We start from the raw sequence: 22,770 nt of genomic DNA on the forward strand, positions 1-22,770 counted from the left end.
CCCTCCATGGACGGAGACTGGATAGGCTTGCAAGTCTGTTCAGGACTGAGTCCTGTTCGTGATTATTGAGCAACACATTGATTCTCAACTCCGTCTATTAAGTCATCTCCAGAACTTGTTTGTTTGTATCATCCTTATAGTCTGACCTAAAACTTCAGACACTTAGTATCCAGCTAAAAAAATATTCCTAGGCTGTTTGCATATGATGTCTCTAGGATCATGTGATGACAAAAATCTGTAATAATACATACCTTTCAAAAAAGTCAGATTTATGGCAAAGAATTCATGTTGATGATGGGTGAATAGCTTGAATTTCTTAGAAAGTTTTTCTACCTTCCAAATTGTACACCTGGTGTCAGATACAAACTAATATGTCAGATACAAACTAATATGAAATGTGAAATGGTAAAATCTGCCTTTTTATCAAAGCGTGGATGCAAGTTAGGGAGACCTTATGCCATCAAAATTTTCTAAGGAGGTTGCATAATATAATTGGGTATTTCTAAGGGCAGATGGCTGAGAGGCTCAGCATTTCAAATTGCTTTAATGACTGGTAATGTGTCATAGATAATGAAGATGATTTCAGCACTGCCTAGTAGTGGTATAATTTAGGGCACAGACTCACAATTGGACAAAAATCCTGAAATAGGCTCATGGTCAGTTCAAATAAAAAAATCGCGGACTTTCACACGGTCACGTAATGTCTTGTCTCCCATTTTAACATCAGGGATTCCTAAATTTTTGCTTACCTCTATGTTTTAGATGACACTGTAAGCGGTTGGTGTCCCGATGCCATCTGGCACATAAGAGCGAACGTGGATCCATTACCATATGGTGTAATGCTAGCAGAACAAAGAATGGTTTCACTTCTTCGTAACTTGCTGACGCAAGTAAAGCCAAGGCTGATGTTTTGGAAAGTTCTTCATACTGGTGAGTCTGATACTGGGGGGTGACCCTCTAAGTCCTGGGGATAGTCCTCAGGAAGATTTGAGCACCCACTCTCTTGTGGGGGAGAGTAAGATCACTGCATCTTGGTATCTGTTATTTTCGTTGGTGGTTGTATTCATTTTCTCTTGCTGCAAAAATTCCCACAAACTCGGTGACGTAAAACAATCTTCATTTGATTGTTTGTTTCTCATCTCCACGGGTCCTGGGGGTCAGAAGCCTGGACACAGCTGGTTCCAGTGCAGCCAGCTGTAGCTCAGCTCGTTTCTCTACTTACGATCCCACAGGACTGAAATCAAGGTGATGGGAGGGCTGCATTCCTTTTTGAAGGCTCTGGGGAAGAATCTGTCCAAGCACATTTGGGTTGTGGGTGGAATTCTGCTGCCTCAGTATTTGAGAGCTGCTGGCTGGCTGTCAGCCAGGGGCAGCCCTTAGCATCTAGAAATCTCTCTTCCACTATTGTACATGGTCCCTTCACATCTCAGAACCACAGTGGCGGCGTGTCAAGCCCTTCTCACGCTTGGGATCTCTCTGATCTTTCTTTCTACTGAATCTCTCTGACTCTAGCTAGGGAAAGCTCTCTGTGCTGTAAGGGCTCATGTGATAAGGCTGGATCCACCTGGACAGTTCAGGTCTACCTGTCTGTCTGCGTTCTGTCTACCTTGAAGTTCTTAACGTTAACCTATCTGCAAGTCCTTTTGCCATGTAAGGTAACACATTCTGTGTCCTAGGGATTGGGGCATGGTCATTGGGAAGCCATTATTCTGGCCACCACCGCAATGATCAGGATCGATAGTTTATATTAATCGTAGCTTTAAAAGTTTACTTTTACCTCTCACAGTCTCTGTCTCACTCTGTCTTTCATTTAGAAACCTGGAGTAAAACCTGGAAAAAAAAAAAAGCAAGAGCTTTTCTGTATCGTTCTATAAGTTTATTCTCTTACGGTTTCCTCATCAACACAATTTAGGCATTTGTTATTAAATCTGGAATCTGAGAATCAAGCTCCCTGTGAAATAACGAACAATTCAAGGCCAAGAAAATTATAAATTTAATGAGATTAAATAAGAATGCCACTGGATATGGAAACAATTCCTGTATTACAGCCATTGTTACAGTTATTAGCGTTTTAAAAACTACAAATTTAGTAAAGGCTGCCATATTTGCAAGAACAACCAGGAGTTAATTATCTATAGGCATGAAATTTGGGTGCCGATTAAATTCCTATTCATAGTTTATTTCAGTGTCCATAGAACCTCACTTCTAGAAATGAGTATAGGGCCAGGTTAAGCGTATTTACGGTGATACAACCTTGCTTGGAAGGATACCAGTGACATTGGGACACTGGGATGCTGGCATTTTGTTTTTTTTCAAGCTATGCTTTGTGCTAATTAGTGTGTGCAGGCTTTCTACTTCTCTTTGGTAATTTATATTTTTCTAGAAAACTGTCCCTATCATACACGTTTTCAAGATTCTTGGTAATTTTGAAATGTTCTGTTACAACTTAAAGGATTAAAACTATCTTTTTTGTTGTTGTTTTTAAGTGTTTATTTATTTATTTTTGAGAGAGACAGCATCAGCCCGGGAGGACAGAGAGAGACGGAGACAGAGAATCTGAAGCAGGCTCCAGGCTCCGAGCTGTCAGCTCAGAGCCCATGGGCGTGGCTCAAACCCAGGAACTGTGAGATCATGACCTGAGCCGAAGTCGGATGCTTAACTGACTGAGACACCCAGGCACCCCCAAAATTAAAAATATCTTGATTTGGGGCACCCTGGACAGCTCAGTTGGTTAAGTTGGTTAAGAGCCAACTTTTTATCTTGGCTCAGGTCTTGATCTCAGTGCTCATGAGATAGAGCCCTGTATGAGGCTCTGCACTAACAGTTACAGAGCCTGCTTGGAGTTAATTCTCTCTTTTCCTCTCTCTCTCCCCCTCCTCCACTAGTGTTAGCTCTCTCTCTTTCAAAATAAATAAATACGCTTAAAAAATATTTTGATTTGTAGAGACATTTATTTACTTGTGTTTCATTTTGAACTTATTTATTGTTGTTCTTATTACCACTTAATGTTCTTTTCTTTAACATATACACAAAAGTATTTCATTAGTGTTTTAAGTGATGCACGGGTTTGCTTTAATTCATTCTTTTTTTTTTGGTATGCTTATTATCATTTCGGGGTTTTATCTTTACTTCTTACCATTGCTTTACTTGGGTTCATTTTGTTACTGCTTTTGTAGTATATTCTGTAGAAATATCAATTTATTTAATCTGTAGTGTTTTTAAGAAGTTATTTTATGTGTGTAAATTCTCCTCCAAGGGCCATATACAGCCTTTATCCCACTGGCTTTGATATAGAGTATTTTTTCACATTATTAAATATTATGCAATTTTCATTTTGTTTTCCTGCTCAACTCATTAATTACTGACACACGGGAAAAATCTTAGGGATATGGAGTTAGGAGGGAAGAGGTTGTTTTCTTTTTTTTTCTTTTTTTTTTTTAACGTTTATTTATTTTTGAGACAGAGAGAGACAGAGCATGAACGGGGGAGGAGCAGAGAGAGGGAGACACAGAATCTGAAACAGGCTCCAGGCTCTGAGCTGTCAGCACAGAGCCCGACGCGGGGCTCGAACTCATGGACCACGAGATCCTGACCTGAGCCAAAGTCAGCCGCTTAACCGACTGAGCCACCCAGGCGCCCCAGAGGTTGTTTTCTTGTTGATTTCTAGTTTTATTTTGTGTAATGTAGCCATCTTGGTACTAATAGTGTGGAATTTGTTGAGACTTCCTTTGTGTCTAGAGCAGTCTTTGTGAATGGTCTTTGTGTATCTGAGAAGAATGTACATTCCCTGTTTCTAGGGATGCAAAGTTCTATTACAAATCGTTACAGCAAATTTGTTCATTATTTTGTTCAAATCTTCTACATCCTTGCTTTTTTTGGCTACTCGATCTGTCAGTATATGACAGATATGCACTATGATTATGGATTTGTCTGTTTCTCCTTGTGTTTCTATCAGGTTTTGCTTTATTTATATGTCTTAAGCTTTATTTGGGTTCATTCCAGTTCAAAAATTTCTATCATTATTACATTTTTCCATTTATTGATATATAAGATATCTCTCTGTGTTCCTTGGATTCTGTTTTGTCAGATTTAATATCATTATACCTTCTCCTTTTTTTTAGTATTTGACTGGTTTGCACTTTTTTCCATTCCCTTGTTTTCAGTCTCCCAGATTCCCCTTCCTTCAGCTATGTGCATTTTATAAAAGCCTCTTTTTGCCTACTATTTTATATTCTGAGATTCTCTCAGAATGAACATTTGCTACAGTTATTAAGATCTTTAGTCTTATGTCTGGTGTCTTTTTTCCTGTGTTTTCAATGTATAGGAACAGCTTAGAGCTATTTCAGGTTGGATTCGAGACCACCACAATAAAGCAAATATTGCAATAAAATGAGTTAAATGAATTTTTTGGTTTCCCAGTGTGTATAGAAGTTGTATTTACTCTATACGGTAGTGTATTAGGTGTGAAATAACATTATGTCTGAAAAACCAATGTAGGTAGCTTAATTTAAAAAGACTTTATTGCTGGGGCGCCTGGGTTGCTCAGTTGGTTAGGCGTCCAACTCTTCGTTTTGGCTCCAGTCATGAGGATGTTGTGTGTTAGCACTTCACCCACAGTAGAACTTCTTTGAGAATTGGAGTCCATTCTCTCAGACCCTGCTGCTGCTTGATCAACAAAGTTTATGTGATATTCTACATCCCTTGTTGTCATTTCAACAATCTTCACAGCGTTTTCCCCAGGAGGAGATTCCATCTCAAGAAGCCACTTTCTTTGTTCACCCTTCAGAAGCACCTCTTCACCCATTAAAGTTTCATCATGAGGTTGTGGTAATTCAGGCTCATCTTGAAGCTCCACTTCTGGCTGTTTCCATTACATGCGAAATTCTTTCCTCCCCTGGAGTCATGAACCCCTCAAAGTTATCCATACAGGTTGGAATCAACTGCTTCCAAAGTCCTGTTCATGTTGGTATTTTGGCCTCTTCCTATGAATCATGAATGTTCTTCGTGGCATCTAGAATAGTGAATCCTTTCCAGAAGGTTTTTAATTTACTTCATTAAGATCCACCAAAGGAGGGGCGCCTGGGTGGCGCAGTCGGTTAAGCGTCCAACTTCAGCCAGGTCACGATCTTGCGGTCCGTGAGTTCGAGCCCCGCGTCGGGCTCTGGGCTGATGGCTCAGAGCCTGGAGCCTGTTTCCGATTCTGTGTCTCCCTCTCTCTCTGCCCTTCCCCCGTTCATGCTCTGTCTCTCTCTGTCCCCAAAATAAATAAACGTTGAAAAAAAAAATTAAAAAAAAAAAAAAAAGATCCACCAAAGGAATTACCATCTGTAGCAGCCTTATAAAATGTATTTCTTCAATAAGAAGATTTGAAAGTCAAAATGACCCCTTGGTCCTTGGACTGCAGAATGGATATTGTGTTAGCAGACATGAAAATAATATTTATCTCACCGTCCATCTCCACCAGCTCTGGGTAACCAAGTGCGTTGTCAACGAAAAGTAATATTTTGAATGGGATCATTTTTTTCTGAGCATTAGATGATTACAGGGGGCTTAAGATATGCAGGAAAACAGCTCGTAAGCAGATTTGCTGTCATCCAAGTTTTGTTGTTCCTTTTCTAGAGCACAGGCAGAGTGGATTTTAGCATCATTCTTAAGGGCCTTATGATTTTTGGAATGGTGAATGAGCATTGGCTTCAACTTCAAGTCAGCAGCGGCATTAGCCCTAACAAGAGAGCCTGTCCTTTGAGGCCAGGCATTGACTTCTCTCCAGCTCTGAAAGTCCTGGATGGCATCTTCTTCTAATAGAAGGCTGTCTTGTCTATATTGAAAATCTTATGGTAACCACCTTCGTTAACTGTCTTAGCTAGATCTTCTGGATAACTTGCTGCAGCATCTACAAAAGCGTTCGATGATTTACCTTACACTTTGCTGATAGGAAGATGGCTTCTTTCCTTAAACCTCCTGAACCAACCTCCCCTAGCTTCAAACTTTCCTCCTGCGGCTTCCTCACCTCTCTCAGCATTCACAGAACTGAAGAGAGTTAGGGCCTTACTTTGGATGAGGCTTTGGCTTAAGGAAATGTTGGGGCTGGTTTGATCTTCTGTCCAGACCACTCAAAGTTTCTCCCTATCAGCAAAAAGCCTGTTTCCCTTTCTTATCATTTGTGTGTTCACGGGTGTAGCACTTTTCACTTCCGTCAAGAAGTTTTCTTTGTGTTCATGACATGGCTGACTGGTTGGTGCAAGAGGCCCCTCTCTCAGTCTGTCTCAGCTTTCAACACGCCTTCCTCACTGAGCTTAATCATTTCTAGCCTTCGATTTCAAGTGAAAGATGTGTGATTCTTCTTTCATTTGAACATGTAGAGCCCACTGTTGGATGATTAATTGGCCTAGTTTCAATACTGTCGTGTCTCAGAGAATAGGGAAGGGAGAGAGAATGGGAGAATGGTTGGTCAGTGGAGCAGTCAGAACACACACATTTATCAATCAATTCTGCCATCTTACGTGGGTACGGTTCGTGGTGCCCCAGAACAATTACAAGAGTAACGTGAAAGATCAGAGCCGCTGATCATAAATCACCACAACAAATATAATAAGGAACAAGTTTGCAATGTTGCAAGAATCACCAAAACCCGACACAGAGACATGAAGTGAGCAAACGCTATTGGAAAAATGGCGCTGAAAGACTGGCCGGATCCAAGGTTGCCACAAACCTTCAATTTGTAAAGCAAAGCAAAACAAAACAAAACAAAACACAACAAAACACTGCAGCATCTGTAGAGTACAATAAAATGAGGTATGCCTGTAGTGTGCTTTGTCATTGTTTCCTTTTCTTCTCCATTGTGTTTTTGTTGAATTGTTCAAGATTTCTTTGTTCTACTTTTTCCTGTATTGGTTTAAAGCCATACTTTCAATTTTCATCCTCCTATTTTTACGTGTACATTTTTTAAATGTTTATTTATTTTTGAGAGAGAGAGAGAGAGAGAGACAGAGAGAGAGAGAGAGAGAGAAAGGATCTGCAGTGGGTTCTGCACTGAGAGCAGAGAGCCTGATGTGGGGCTCGAACTCATGAACCCCGAGATCATGACCCGAGCGGGAAGTTGGACGCTCAACTGACTGAACCACCCAGGTGCCCCTTCACCTGTACATTTTTAACAAACATAAATAAACATGAGCATTTCGAATAAAGTCTGGTTACTTTCTCACCCTCTTAAGGATGTTAAAATTGTTAGAATGTTTTTACTCTGGATTCCCCTCGCTAACCACCACCCCCCTCAAAAAAAAAACAAAAACAGAAACCCACCATAGCCCATGCTATCATCTGGAATTTTAATGTCAACTAATTATTCAAATAGTTTTATTATTATTATTATTTGTTCAACTTACTACTCATATATTGTTTACCAGTACATTTTTTTAAAATCTCTGTTGTTCCCTTTTGTGTTTACTTCTTTCTTGTTGGAAGAGTTTATTTCTGTGAGAGTCTACGGATGGCACAATTTCGAGTGCTTAAACATATTAAAATACCTTCATTTAACTTTTACTCTTGCATTTTTATTGTGCCTTGAATTCTAGGCTCAAAGTTATTTTCTACCAGGACCTAGAAATATTTTTCCACTGCTTTCTTACGTTCTGTGGTACTGAGAAGCAGTCTGATGCCAGTCTCATTCTTATTTTTGAAGATAATCTTTCTTTTCTCTCTGGTGGATTTTGTGATTTTTTTCCTCCTCTTTATAGTTGTGTTTGTGCTTATGGCATTTTGAGTGAGACTTTATATTTGTTTTCCTTCCTGGCCCTTAGTGAGCACTGTCAGCCTAAAGGCTCATGTTTTTTTTCCTACTAGTTCTGGGAAATAATTGGCTATTATTTTTTTCCGAGCATTGCCTATCTTTCATGCTGTCTCCTATTTGCTTCTAGAAAGATAATTATACGAATACCAAGTTTAGGGGGTTTTCTATTATTAATGTTTTAAATTTTCTTATGGCTTTTAATCTTTTTTCCCCCTCTTTCGTGCTACATTTAAAATACTTCTTCAGTCCAATCTTACAAGTGACTGATTTACTCTACAGCTGGGAGGACCATGCCCTGAGGTTTTATTTTAAGGATTTGGGTACACCGAATTGGGTTCATTTTAATCCTTGGTTCATGAACACTTTAACAGCATTGCTCTAGCCAATATTTTTTTTAATTAATTTAAACAATAATACAGTGGACATATGTGAATATGCCACCAAAGTAAGTTGTTAACAGAAACTTATGCAATAACTTACATATGCCCCTATGTTCCCTTTTTGTCTCTGTTCCTCTAACCCGACTGTCATAGGTTTTGTGTTTTTCATTTGGTTTTTAAGAATTTTTATAACACGCAGGGATATATGCCTAAAGTAAATGGTTTACTTTTGCCTATTTGTGTATCTTATTCAAAGGGTACTTGTGTACGAAATCTTCTGGGACTTTCTTTTCGTTCATTATTAAGATTCTGAGATTTGTCCATTTTGGTGATATGAAATCTGTAGTTTCTGTCAGTCAAAATCTGTTATTTCTTGTTCATACTTACTGATGTTACTAGTAGTGGTTTTGGTAATTTTGTTTGTGAGTTAATTATTTGATCTGAACTGGGGTGAGTCCTTCAGGACTAACACATTGATTCAATCCAGTGTGATTCTCTTTTTCCTTAAACCTGGTTTTGGTCCATTCGGTAGTTTTTATTGTTGTTCTCGTCAACTTTATCCATTAATTTCTAACCGCCCCGTTTTTTCTTTCCTCTTACTCTTTTTGGATTGAAATTTTTTTAACTTTTTTTTCTTCCTCAATTTTTTCTCTCATTCAAAATTATACACTCTATTTTCTTTTAATTAAAAAAAAATTTTTTTTTGAGAGAGAGACAGAGCGCGAGTGGGGCAGGGGCAGAGAGAGAGGGAGACACAGAATCCGAAGGGGGCTCCAGGCTCTGAGCTGTCAGCACAGAGCCTGACGCAGGGCTCAAACCCACAAACTGTGAGGTCATGACCTGAATTGAATTCGAACACTTAACTGACTGAGCCACCCAGGCGCCCGTACACATTCTATTTTTAATCGCTTACTGGTAATTGAACTTTACGGTGCAAATTTAACAGTAAAATGTAAAGCTAAACAATACCTTTATCTATATCCTAAATGATACATGAAATTTAGAAAACTTTCCATCTGATTGTCTTCCCTCAGACTTACCTATTAGACCTTTTCGTTATACTACTTCCTCTCTGGCTCCATGATACTTAGGCACTTTTCTGCTTCTAGCGAATTTCCTCAACTCTGGCCTCGGCTCCTGTGTTCCTATCCTGACTCCTGAGTTCTCCCGACTCAGATGCTAGCGTCAGAATCCCCCAGCCCCTGTTGGCCAAGCTGTGCACATGCTTCTTTCTCTGAGGGCTTCCTGAGAATGCTTCTACCTTTTCTAGGGCCAACAATACCTCCAATCCCCCCATAGCTATGTTGATTTCTGATCCATTGATTGTAAATCTTTTATTTCAACGATGATTCCACTCACATCTAAGACATCTAGTTAGTTCTTATAAAAACTTGCTCTTATTTCATAACCACTATTCTTGTTTGATAACCTACTGTTGGGACACCTGGGTGGCTTAGTCAGTTGAGCATCTGACTTTTGATTTCCGCTCAGGTCATGATCCCAGGGTCGTGGGATCCAGCCCTGCATCGGGCTCTGCACTGGGCGAGGAGCCTGCTTAAGATTCTCTCTCTCTTTCCCTCTGCTTCTTCCCTGCCCCCGGCTCGCTTGTGCATGCACACACACACACTCTCTCTCTCTAAAAAAATTAAAAAAAAAAATAACCTACTGTTAATTTTTCACACGTGCAATTATCTAATGTATCCTTTCCTCTGAAAATTGGTTGTTTACGTCTTACTGTATATAAGAAATGCTTCTAGGTGCTAGAGAATATAGCAGTAAATAAATACTCTGCCTTCATGAAGCAAATACTGTAGTGAATGAAAATAATGGCTAACCATCATAGCATGCTTCGTATGTGTCAGACCCTAGTCAAAGTTATATTTTCCACCTTCGGTAAAAAAAACAAAAAGCTATGTCTATCTTTACTTACCATCTCCCTGGATACAAAATATACATATTAAAAAAAATTCCTTTTGGGCTGCTCCATTATTTCTAGTCTTTCCATTTTAAAGTCTTCCATAAGTAGACCTTGTTTTCTTTACTTCATGTGTGACATTTCTAGATGTTTGGTTGATGTTTTGCTGCTGTGTTTTTATTCTCTAAGAATACTTCTGCCTGTCCGTTATGGATTATGATAACTTCCTTATAAGACCACCTTGTAGCGACATTAACCCAAATCTTGAGAAGTTCAAGGTTTTTTTTGTTTCTTTTAATGTTTATTTTATTTTTGACGAGAGAGACAGAGCATGAGCAGGCGAGGGGCAGAGAGAGAGGGAGACACAGAATCCCAAGCAGGCTCCAGGCTCTGAGCTGTCAGCACAGAGCCTGACCCGGGGCTTGAACCCATGAACTGTGAGATCATGACCTGAGTTGAAGTCGGGCGCTTAACAGACTGAGCCACCCAGGCGCCCCGAGAGGTTCGAGTTTTATATGATTCTTAATTAAAGATCAAGTTTTAAATAACTAGATGGAATGTTACATAAAATCTGCCCTGCAAACACACACACACACACACACACACACACGTATTTACGCATATACAACAATAAATCTTTCTTTCTTTTTCTTTCTTCCTTTCTTTCTTTCTTTCTTTTCTTTCTTCTCTTCTCTTTTCTTTTTTCTTTTCTTTTCTTTTTTTTTAGCAATAAAGTCTTTTGAAAGCATTGGTCTCTTTTTACCACTGTGGCTTCCTGTTTGTTTCCTATTTTGAGGTATGTCTTTCTAATCCAAGGTGATACTCTTCTTTGGTTTTCAAGAATAAATATTTATTTAATCATGTTCTTCACTTTATGAGTTTTGTGAGAAAGGAGGAGATTCTATGCTATGCTTGACCGGCAGGTTAAGTCCAGTGTAGATATTCTGTGTCATTTTAGATCCCCTGAGAAAAATTTGCCTGTGTGTTATTAATAGTTTTTTTTTTTTTTAATTAGAAGTCCCCCTCCACCTTTTTGGCATGCATTGACATCGGTTTACTAAAGCAGTTTCTTGTGTTGTTGTAAGTAATAAGGTACAGTTTAGTAAGGAAAGCCACTGGAACACTTCATAATTAATTTTATATTTGGAGAGGAATCATAGCCGACGAAATTTCAAGATGGCTGTGCGCTGAGTCACGACTGCGACCGTGTCACCACTCGCCACTATCAAGTCTTTGCAGCACAAATATCACTGTTCCTGCTTGGTTTTTGGTTCTGTTTATGTTATTTAAACCCTTGAACATCGACCCCGGTGTCATTGTAAAATGGACTTCACATCATCCTGTGGCTCCTCAAACATTTTTCGTGTCAAGCGAGCAGGAGGTGATCAAAATAATCTTATCACAGCTACCATTTGAGCCCAATTAAATGCCAGAAGCGTAGAGAATGCCGATTCAAGGACCTCTCTGCCAATTATTTTGTGATAGAATGAAGTCCACCCAGCACGGGCTTCGTCTGAAGTCGGGTGAATACCAGCAAATTCTTCACCGGAGCCCTAAGCACATTTTCATTTCCCTCACACAGACAATGGAAAATGTCCAGACCCCCGGGGAGCACCACTTGTTATTTTCTGCTCCTCCTTTACCTGAAGACGCCTTTCCATGAATTTCTGCTCAGAATAGGAACCTCCAGTTCACTAAGTAGCCACCTCATAGCCGCGCATTATTCCAACTGTGCAAGCAACAGCTGTGAACGAGAGAAATGCGTTTCATCACAGAGCTTATGGAGCTCAATATGTTAGTTCTGTTTATTCAAAAGACCACCTGTGTTTCCGGGGAAATTGGAGACGTTCCAAAGGAGAATGAAGACACAACAGACAGTAATGAAACCTTCAGAGTTGTAAGGCGAGGCATCGTAGCTTTGGGTTAAAAACAATGTGACAGTCCTTTGGGAAGCTCGATTTCTAATATCTATAGCAGAGCATTTTGTTGGTTTTTGGGTTTTTTTTTGGTTGGAATATTAATTAGCAAGTAGATGGCTGAAATTCCCAGCTCCTGTTTCTCACCTATAGAAAGGATACAAAGTCATGGCTATCACTGGAGGAAAAAAGTTACATTGGTACATGAGAGGAAGTGCTCCTAGTGGTCCATCTTTGAAAGCGATGCTTTTCCATGTTTCCATTAACATTGGCGGAGGTTGTTTTATTGACCCTCAACTTTATATTTGTGTTCTTGTCTCTCTTGTATAGATAATTCCTATGTCTCCTTCAAGTTGTGGAGGGAAATTGAGTTACATCGGGGCTCTTCAGCAAACTTTTCCCATCAATAATTTTGTTGTCACCATGATGGTTTCTGACGTAAGAGGACAACACCAGGGAGAAAGGTCGAGCAGTGAATGAATGGATGAATAATGCACTGTGATACCTGGTGTTATAATACAAGCTGCTGCAGACTGGAAAGGGCAGACTTTGCCTGACAGGATGTCTGAATTGAGTATAGCCTCAGGATAAGAAAAATGCAAGTAGCTCCTTCTTCCTCCTTCCGGGTTGTGTCCGGGATGAGACTGTTTGAAAGATACCCTTCCAGGGGCGCCCGAGGGGCCGAGTCGGTTAAGCCTCCGACTTCAGCTCAGGTCATGACCTCACGGTTCATGAGTTTGAGCCCCACGTCGGGCTCTGTGCTGACAGCTCAGAGCCTGGAACCTGCTATGGATTCTGTGTCTCCCGCTCTCCTGCCCCTCCCTTGCTCTCTCTCTCTCTCTCTCAAAAATAAACATTAAAAAAAATTAATTAAAAAAAAAAAAAGAAAGACACCCTGCCATAATCCCACAGAGATGCTCTGGGCGAATCTTGCCTTTATTGTCGGTGGATCTTTCTCCAACTTTCTCCTGCCCCACTCAGAGTTCTACAGCAATGCTGAGGGCGTGCCTGCACCCCTGCACCCCCGTGCATGTACTCGAGCCTGGTGTTGTACTAACTTTTTTCGGGTTGTTTGTTTACATGAACTCTAAGTGCAACGTAGAATCCCCAGAGAAGCTTCACGTTACTTTACATTCGAGAAAACGGCTACCTGGGACTGAGGTGATTTACAAGTTTCTTGTTTTGAGCACTTCCAGAACACTCTTGGTCTGGTTCTCCTAGCACTGTTATGAAAGCATCGATCTATTGTAGGGAGGAGAAAACTTTCCAGATAACGGGCCATGCTCTCTGCTCAAGTTCTTTTTTTTCTTTCCTCGCACATCCTCTGCAGCATTTCTTGCAGAACTCATGAACCTTTTGTTGTTGTTGTCGTTGTTCTAAAATGAGGTTTGGTGAAGGTTCAGGTGGTGAAAGGAGGCATTAGATGTACATGTGTGTTCTTCAAGGCTCCTTCTTGCCCAAAGCCGGCAGAACATCGAAGAAAACAGAATATAGCCTCGGCGGAATATGGTAGTGGAAGGCAGAGGTCAGACGCACACAGGATTAGAGCGCAGTGCAGAAAAGAAGTGTGAAACATGCACGGTGGCAAGCCGGAGCTCTCGGTTTCTGCAATGTGTTATACGTATGTGCATATACACATGTATTTTCTTCTCTGGCTTCCCTCCTACACTTGCACTTGCAGTATGAAATGCTTGATGGTGCCAGAGACACGCGGCCACACAATGAGTATTTGTGTTGCTTGCATTCTGTGCTGGGGCAGCTGAGCTTTCCACTTGTGACCAGTTAACTGGTAGCGAAAAGCAAATGCCCGGACTTGCCTGGGACAAATTTCCCAACTGTTCCTCTTGCCACGGGTCTACCCGAGCGCGGGTCTGTAAGGCGAGATCTGGGCTGGGAAGGCAGCCCCCGTTCCAAGGTCCCACCACGGAAGCCCCTCTCACACGAGCATCCGGCACCTGGTTCAGGAAATCAAGTGCCCTTCGTTATTTTCCCCCTCTTCTGTCTTCACTAGTGTGACCGCGTGAGTTACTGAAAAATTAATTGGGGTCCTATCCTTTTTGCTGCCCTATACCCTTTCACAAATAGAATGAGAAGATAACTTCGTTCTCCCTTTTAAGCAAAAGTAACACAAGCCGTGCGACTCCAAGGGTGGTCTGGGGACCAGTAGCATTAGCACCCCCTAGGAGTCTGTTAGAAATGTATATTCTTTGGCCCTACCTCAGGCCTGCTGAATCAGAGTCCCTGAGGTGGGGCCCAGCAATCTGTGCTCTGATAAATTCTCCGGGTGAGTTTTGGGCACCCAAAGTTTGAGAAGGAGTGGGGAGAGAGGAGACGAACTTTGGGTTTTGAGCTCATTCAAGTGTATCTTCCTGGATTATTCCCAGGGAGAGGAGGCCACTTGGCAACTGGCGCCCATTTGCACGGAATGCCCCCCCGCCCCGTAGGTGGCAGAGCCTTTGAGGAGATGCTCTGGGGATGCCTGGAGACTGATCACCAAATGTGTGGCCTTGAGAGTGGCAGTGAAGACCCTGGCTTATGAGTTTGGCTTGGAAAGTATGGACGCTGCCACCAGAGCCATCCAAATATTTGTATGCCACGTGAGCACGGGCAACGAGCATCTCGGGGGAGGGGACCATCAATAATAGAAGGCCAGAGGTCCTTCTCCAGGGTTCCTGGACTGTGTCAGCCCAGGGCTCTCAGATAATCCCTGGAAAGTAGGGACATCAGTTGGGATTTTCTTTCAATTTTGGCTCGTATGGAACAAGCACAATTTAGTTCAGTTTCAAAAACTACTAAAACATACACTTGAGCCTACCATAGAAGCCATTCACAGACTCAACAGTGGGAAGAATCATATTTGAGAAGGCATGTCCAGTATGGGAATGTCTCCCTCCCTCCCCTTTTTTGGTAAAAATGGGCATCCTTATATTTGGCATCCTTTCTGAACTAGCCCATAGGAAGTGTTTAGTAAATTCTTTCTGGTGAAACTAGCTGGCACAAGGGAAAACGTGTCTTGCTCTTATCTGTTTCTATATGAAAATTGTCTTTTGAAAGCACTTGTGGAGGAGAAAAGAAAACGAAAGCGGCATGGCTGATTGGTTTAAGGTTGACCTGTAGAAACCCCTGTGTGCTGTCGTGGAAAGAAGGCAGGGCTTGGAGACTTGGCTTTGATTCCCCGTTCTGCCACTAGCAGACTAGCTATGTGACCTCAGGTAGGGCTATTTTATTTTTCTATGGTTTGGTTTCATCATAATCTTGTAAGGCTTCGTTTTATCAAGATTCATATAGCTCACTCTTTGTCATCATAGAGGTTTCTTTCCGCATAGACACCACCTGCTGAGAACTTCCATTTGCTTTACAGTTCATTTTGTTCTATTATTTTTGAGAGGTAGAGCATGAGTGAGCAAGGGGCAGAGGGAGAGAAAGAGAATTCCACGCAGGCTCCACACTGTCAGCGTAGATGCCAAAGCAGGACTGGAGGTCACTCCAAGCGAGGCTGGAGCTCACCCAACGTGGGGCTTGAACTCACAATCCATGAGCTCATGACCTGAGCCAAAGTGAATCCTTAACCGATTCAGCCACCCAGGTGCCCCTGACCTCCACATTTAAGATGTCCTCCATTCCCAGTGCCATTGTATCATCTTGTTCCGCTCGATTTCCTTCTTGGCACTCACCTGGATATTGTGTTGTTTATTTATACAATGGCTCGCTTGCAGCCTGTTTCCCTCCTAGAAAGTAAGCTCCATGAGATCAGGAACTTTACACATCTTGTTCATCCATGACCAGAAGAGTGCTTGGCAACAGTAGGCATGCCTACATATTTGTTGAATGAATGAATGAATGAATGATCTGTAAAATGGTTACAACAACACAGACCTTCTGATAATTTTGTGGCAATTAGCTCACCTAATCTAGGTGGACATACACATGTGTCACTGCAGAGGTCACCCGCCAGTGTGGTTAAGAACTCTGGCTTTGGAGTTAGAAAGACCTGGGTTTGATCCCTGGTTCTGCTATGGACCAGTAACAGTAACCCGGGTCAAGCAGCTTGACTCCTGTTGGCCTGCGTCTTGTCTGCAAAACAGACTAGGAGCACTTCCTCAGGGGCCTGATCTGAGCATTAAAATAAAACAATGTAGATGAAGGCTTAGGAAGTAGTAGCTGGGTGAGTGAGTGAGTGAGTGAGTGTGAATGGAACTCAGGAAAGTACTTTGACAAAGGCCCAAGCCTGTAGCAACACAAAATGTTATTATTCATATGATTAAGAATAAGCCCCGAAGAGCTTTTTTGTATGAGGTCTTCATGCCTGTCTCCTGCTGGCAGGAAACACACCCAGCGAGGGTCCGAAGAGGTGTCATGGCATGTACTGGGAAACATGGCCAGACACACCTTTCCCAGCGTCACTTTCCTGGGTAAACGTTGACTGCAACCCAGCTCACATGGGGAGAAAAGAACAACCTCAGACTTGACATGAGTGCGTGTCAAGTGACCTCTATCCTGGTTCTGGTCCTCTCACTAACAAGCTTTGTAATTCTGGCAAGTAATAACCTCGGGATGCCAGGTTATTTATCTTCAAAATGAGAATGAAGGCCCAGGGTTGGATGATCTTGAAAGCTTTTTTTCAGTTGTGAGCACGCCATGGACTTACTTACTTTCTTACAGCTTATCTATAAGGATTTTTGATTTCCTGAACCCCATTCTAACCATGACATGGACAATCACGAGTTAGCACCTCCCCTAAAAACACCGGCGCATCTCAGGTCTTCATGCCCTATGCCATGACTTTTCTTAAGATCTCTTATGGAGGCGGGGGTGGGGGGTGGGGGCGGGCCTGGGTGGCTCAGTCGGTTGAGCGTCCGACTTCGGCTCAGGTCACGATCTCACAGTCCGTGAGTTCAAGCCCCACGTCGGGTCCTGTGCTGACAGCTCAGAGCCTGGAGCCTGCTTCGGATTCTGTGTCTCCCTCTCTCTCTGCTTGTCCCCTGCTCACACTCTGACTCTCTTTCTAAAAAATAAACTTTAAAAAAAAGAAGATGTCTTATGGACGGGTGCCTGGGTGGCTCAGTCAACTGAGCATAGAACTCTCGATTTTGGCTCAGGTCATGGTCTCCTGGTTCATAGGATTGAGCTCCACATCCAGCCCCACATTGGGCTCTGTACTGACAGCACAGAGCCTGCTTGGAATTCTCTCCTTTCCTCTCTCTATGCCCTACCCTAGCTTGTGCACACACGTGCACACGGTCTCTCTCTAAATAAATAACTTTTTTCAAAAAGATGTCTTGTTGAAATTGTACATTGTCAGTATTGAAGCTACCATAATTCAGTTTCCAGTTTTACTCATACTGGGAGGACACTGAAATATTGACATTTGTGAAAAGGACAAAGAAGGGTCCTTTTCTTTTTTGTCCTGTTTTTGTCCTTTTTCTTTTGATAAATGAAGGTTAATTTTATTCCATTTTAATAATTTTAAAGTATATATAAAATATACATTAAAAATTTTTAATATATAATTCATAAAATATAAATATCAAATGTTTATATTGTAGGACTATTATAAATTTCTAAGGAAATTTATAAATACATTTATATGTAAATATATAACTAAAATGTATAAATATGTAAAACATATGTGTGTGTGTATATATATATATATATATATTCTGTAAAAGGAATGATAAGAACTAGGAAGTAAGAGTGAGGGGCACCTGCCCAAGTGGACTTAGCATCAACCCTTAAGTCAGTTTCCAATGCTTCAGTACTATCTGAATGGAATGAAATGAAGTTAAAAGAGTGCATAGAACATGTCTTATAAGTTTTTGAAAAGGAGAAACTTTGAAAGGATCTCTCTAAGCTTCCCATCTGCCTGACTGTTTTCAATCAGAAGTGCTCTGCCTGAAAGGCTTCCTGGCCGACCATTAGCCCTTCTGGCAACGGATGGAGAAATCCTATGGAGTCCAGGGCACACTGAGGCTTCTGGAACCGGCCTCTGGCCCTCCTAAGCTGCAAGTCTTAGCTCCTGGTTTGGCTGATGGCCTCCTCTGAGAGGGCTTAAACCAGGTTTACTCTTAAGCCCATAACAATACCAAGACTCTCCATGGCTTCGTGGAAACAGATTAGTTACTTTCTTGAAGCGATTTTCCCTTCCGGTCATCTGGTTCTACAATTGCCTGAATCACATAAATCGGTACCCAGAACACAATCCCAATTTATGTATACAAGCCTATCTCTTCGCCTACATCGGAATTTCTTGTATTTCGTTTTGTCTTTCCGTTCACGTCAAAAGTTACTATATTTTATTTTTACCCCCTACCACCAGAACCTTCTGTTTAGGATCGTAGGGGGTTGAGGAGGGGGGGAAACTCTTGAAAAGCAGGTTGATGAAGTGATTGTATCTGTAAAGAGCCAGCATAATGTTCCGTGTCGCGTGGGTACCCAATGTTAATGTGTACTGATGGGCGCCAAGGTGATGGAGGTCTTTTTAAAAAATGAGATAGGAGACTCAACAGAGCATTTTAATGCAGTCTCATCTCTCACTCATGCTCAATTATTAGGACTACATTCACTACTGTTTTTAAAAATGTGCATGCAAATGGCATCATTAGTCTATAATTAATGCTGCTTGTCCCCGGGAGCTCTGGTGTGGCCTCTGGGTGATGTGAAGGACACTGTCTGTGTTGGCTGCCCTGTGTTCTCGCTACTGTTATTTACTGTGTGCGGAGAGCACGGGCATTACGTGGGCTTCTGTTCCCTGTCATGCTTCAGTGCTCCCTTCCGGTGAGCAGGCAATAAAGTCAAATTTAAAGGAATCCTGCTCTTCCAAAGAGGTCAAAATAAGGGCTCAGAGAGCATTTTATACTTTCCTTGTGCATATCAGATGCCTTGCTAAGTGCCTTCCTGTATAGAATTGAATCAGGGCTGTTGTCCATTTGGGGGAAAAAGTGTCCATCCACAAACAAAGGCTCACACTTGTTAGCATATGATTTTGCATATGATTTGCATGTTAATGGTCTAATGTCAAAACATACAGTTATCTACCTGTCCCTGTTCCTTCCCCTTTATTGTCAAGATGGGCTGATTAGTCTTATTAAAATTAACTCTTGGGTTTCACCAGCCTCAATTGCAGCAAAATGAAAAGCTGCTACAATGACACGAGATGTTGTAAATTGTTCTGATTCTACTGGAAGATCTGTCATGTTGTTGGCAATAAGCTTAAGTGAAGAAGTCAGTTGCATGGATGAAATTTTCAGTTTGTGAGATGGGAGATTGATTGTTATTTATCTTGGTCTCCAAGCCCAGGAAGATTTTTCTTTCTCGTTGCCCTGAAGCTCCAAACAACAGCTATTTGAATGTTCTGTCACTTATCCCTTCCAAATGGATTTATTCTAAACAAACAAATAAACAAATAAGTCTGTGATCACATGTATCAGAGGGGCTCCTATTCTTATGCAAGGAAATATTTCAGATGCTTAGGAATAAAAGGAACAAAATGCAGTACATATCAGGTAGAAAATTTTAATGAAGAGCATATTTGTCCAAAGATGGCATCCCAGACATCATTTTGATGGGTGAAATGAAGGTTTGTTAGTGAAAGGTATTTTCCTCAAATTAGTAGCAGAGAGAGACGCTGCATCTGGAAATACTTGCTAATAAGGGTGAGATGTTGGATTTCAGAGTCCAATTAATTCAGAAGTGATGTAGCTCTCTGGTCTAGTTAGATCTGGTACATACAACCACACACACACACACACACACACATGCGCGCGCGCGCGCGCGCGCATGCTCCTCTCCGATAATTTAAAGAATTGTTCAGAGAAAATGGCAATGTTTGTGTACTATTGCTAAGAGATTTAAGGTTACTGTTAAGTATAAGCACTCTGCAGAAACACGAAGAGATGGAATGAAGTCCCTGCCCTCAATTCAACTATGATCTAGCTGAGGTGACAAGTCAAATTTATATGAAAACGTTGCTAAATTCTACAGACCACAAATGCCTAAGAGTCACAGGAATGAAGTCATGGTGTTAGGGAAGTTCTTCATGAGTCTCAGGAGACAGCCAAGATGATTGTATTATCATTCATTTATCCATTTACTCAGCTAGTATTTATTAAGGACCTAGGTATTAGGCACTAGGCCTGGTGCTGGATAAAAGCAATGAGTGGGGCACATTTCCGATTTCCTGATTCAATGATAAGTAATAAATCCTTTAAATTGCATAGTATGGAAGGATTTATGGAACTCTTCTTGTGTTTGATATTTAACCCTATAATCGGCACAACCTTACGATGATGATGGTATTTGTTACCCCTATTTTTGATGAAAGTACTTTCAGGGAGGGAAATGAGTGTTTCAAGTCTCACAGAAATCAGGCAGCTGAGGCAGACTTGAACTCTTGTCTTCTGGTTTCAGGCCCTCTGCCAACTCAAAGCATACCAGACTAGAATAATCTAACTGGAGTGAAGCTTTCATGTATAGGAAAATTAGGAAAGGTATCTAGGGAATTTGCTAAGACTAAGACTGCACAATCTCTTCAAGGGTAGGCCAAGAAATTTGACAATGGGAACCAGTAAAGTTTGAATGAAGAAATCTTAGTAAAGAGAGCAATACCTTAATTAAATGAACCTTACGATGGAAATGCAGAGTAGCGCACGATGGGGAAACTGTTGGCAACAGATTAGCCACTATCCCACCACAAAGTGACAACCCAGTTTACCCCAACATTGATTAAGCAGAGCTGACTTTCTGGCTAGTCGTTGCCAGAGAATGGGAAAAAGGGGCAAATATGAGAATGCTTATTACAAAATAATTGGCATATTGATGACTGCTTGGATATGAAATTAGGGAAAAAAGAAAGAATAAAGTTGGTGTCTACCATACACAAATATAAGTTCAGAATGAATTAAAGACCCAAATATGGGACCTGAAACCATAAAAATCCTAGAAAAGAACAAAGACAGTAACTTCTTTGACATGAGTCTCAGCAACTTCTTTCTAGATATGTCTCCCAAAGCAAGGGAAGCCAAAACAAAAATAAAACTATTAGGACTATGTCAAGATAAAAAGTTTCTGCCCAGTGAAAGGAACAATCGACAAAACTAAAAGGCAGCCTATGGAATGGGAGAAGATATTTTTGCAAATGACATATCTGATAAAGATCCAAAATGTCCAACATATATGAAGAACTTATAAAACTCACACCGAAAAAAACAAACAATCCAATTAAAAACCGGGCAGAGGACATGAACAGACATTTCTCCAAAGAAGTCTTCCAGATGGCCAACAGACCCATGAAATGATGCTCATCATCACCCATCATCAGGGAAACACAAATCAAAACTACAATGAGATATCACCTCACACCTATCAGAATGGTTAAAGTCAGAAACACCAGAAATAATGAGTTGGCGAGGATGTGGACAAAAAGGAATGCTCTTGCACTGTTGGTGGGAATGCCCGCTGGTGCAGCCACTGTGGAAGACAGTACAGAGGTTCCTCAAAAAGTTAAAAATAGAACTACCTTATGATTCAAAAATCACACCTCCGCGTATTTTCCCAGAGAATACAAAAACACTAAATCAAAGGGATACATGCACCCCTAAGTTTACAGCAGCAGTATTTACAATAGTCAAAATATGGAAGCAGCCCAAGTGTTCATCGATTGATAAATGGATAAAGGAGATGTGGTATAGACATACGATGGAATGTTGTTCAGCCATAATAAAGAATGAAACCTTGCCATTTGCAACAACATGGATGGAGCTAGAGAGTATAGTGCTGAGTGAAATATGTCAAGCAGAGAAAGAGAAATACCCTATGATCTCACACATGTGGAATTTAAGACACAAAACAAGTAAAGGGGAAAATAATAAGAGAGAGAAATCCAGAAACAGGCTTTTAACTATAGAGAATAAACTGATGGTTACCAACGGGGAGGCAGGTGGGGGGCTGGGTGAAATAGGTGACGGGAACTAAGAAGTGCCCTTGTCATGAGGAGCACAGGGTGATGTACGGAAGTGTTGAATCCCTATAGTGTGCACCTTAGACTAATACTACACTGTATGTTAACCACCTTAGATTAAAATAAAAACTTAAAAAAATAAAGTTGGTGTCCAGATTTGGAACTTGAAAAGTTGAGAATCAGAGTTGTCCTGATTCCAATAAAAGGAAAAAAAAAAAAAAACAGAAAAAGTAGGAACAATTGGGAAGAATCTTATCTCAGGGGAGATGATAAGTTTAGTTTTGGAGCCTGGAGAAGGACATGATATTGTAATAATCAATAGATAAGACACTGTCGTCAGCTGATGTTGAAGCCCGGGCTTCAGGGGAGAGGGTTAGAAATATGGATTTGAGAAACATTTTCAGAGAGAACATCATTTCCACAGCGGCAACCTTGCTGTTAGGAGGGATCTATAGGAAACATGGAGGGTGACATGAGCAGAGGGCTAAGAACTGAACATTGTCCAAACAACCTGGCTTCTTGGTGACTAATTTTCCTTTTTGTGATTGATCCTCAATCTTTCACAAGTGCCAACTTAGCTGTAGTTATGCCTCTGAGAGCTTCAGGCAGCTGGTGAATAGGATCTTGGATGGAGGGATCACTATGCGCAATAACATTTCTCCTGGGTCATCCTGGGCTTACCTCTGGACCAGAAGTGCTTTTTTGAAGAGCCAGGCGGTAGCATCAGACACACCCTGATAATGTTAGATAGGATGCGTGTGGTCTAAAAAGAAATAAAGATTTGATCTTTGGCCCCAGCTCCTGTCACAGATATC

The 22,770-nt window shown here is 41.2% G+C and overlaps 1 long non-coding RNA gene across 1 annotated transcript in view; it reads left to right on the forward strand.

The window, feature by feature from the left end:
* The first annotated feature begins 741 nt into the window (after positions 1 to 741).
* Positions 742 to 22,770, forward strand: part of LOC122489191 — a 57,527-nt gene continuing 35,498 nt past the window's right edge. The window contains exon 1 of the long non-coding RNA XR_006298862.1: positions 742 to 930. This is a non-coding gene — a long non-coding RNA (uncharacterized LOC122489191). The remainder of the gene's footprint in view (positions 931 to 22,770) is intronic.

This window comes from Prionailurus bengalensis, chromosome B2 (assembly GCF_016509475.1).
Source record: "Prionailurus bengalensis isolate Pbe53 chromosome B2, Fcat_Pben_1.1_paternal_pri, whole genome shotgun sequence".
Taxonomy (NCBI): domain Eukaryota; kingdom Metazoa; phylum Chordata; class Mammalia; order Carnivora; family Felidae; genus Prionailurus; species Prionailurus bengalensis.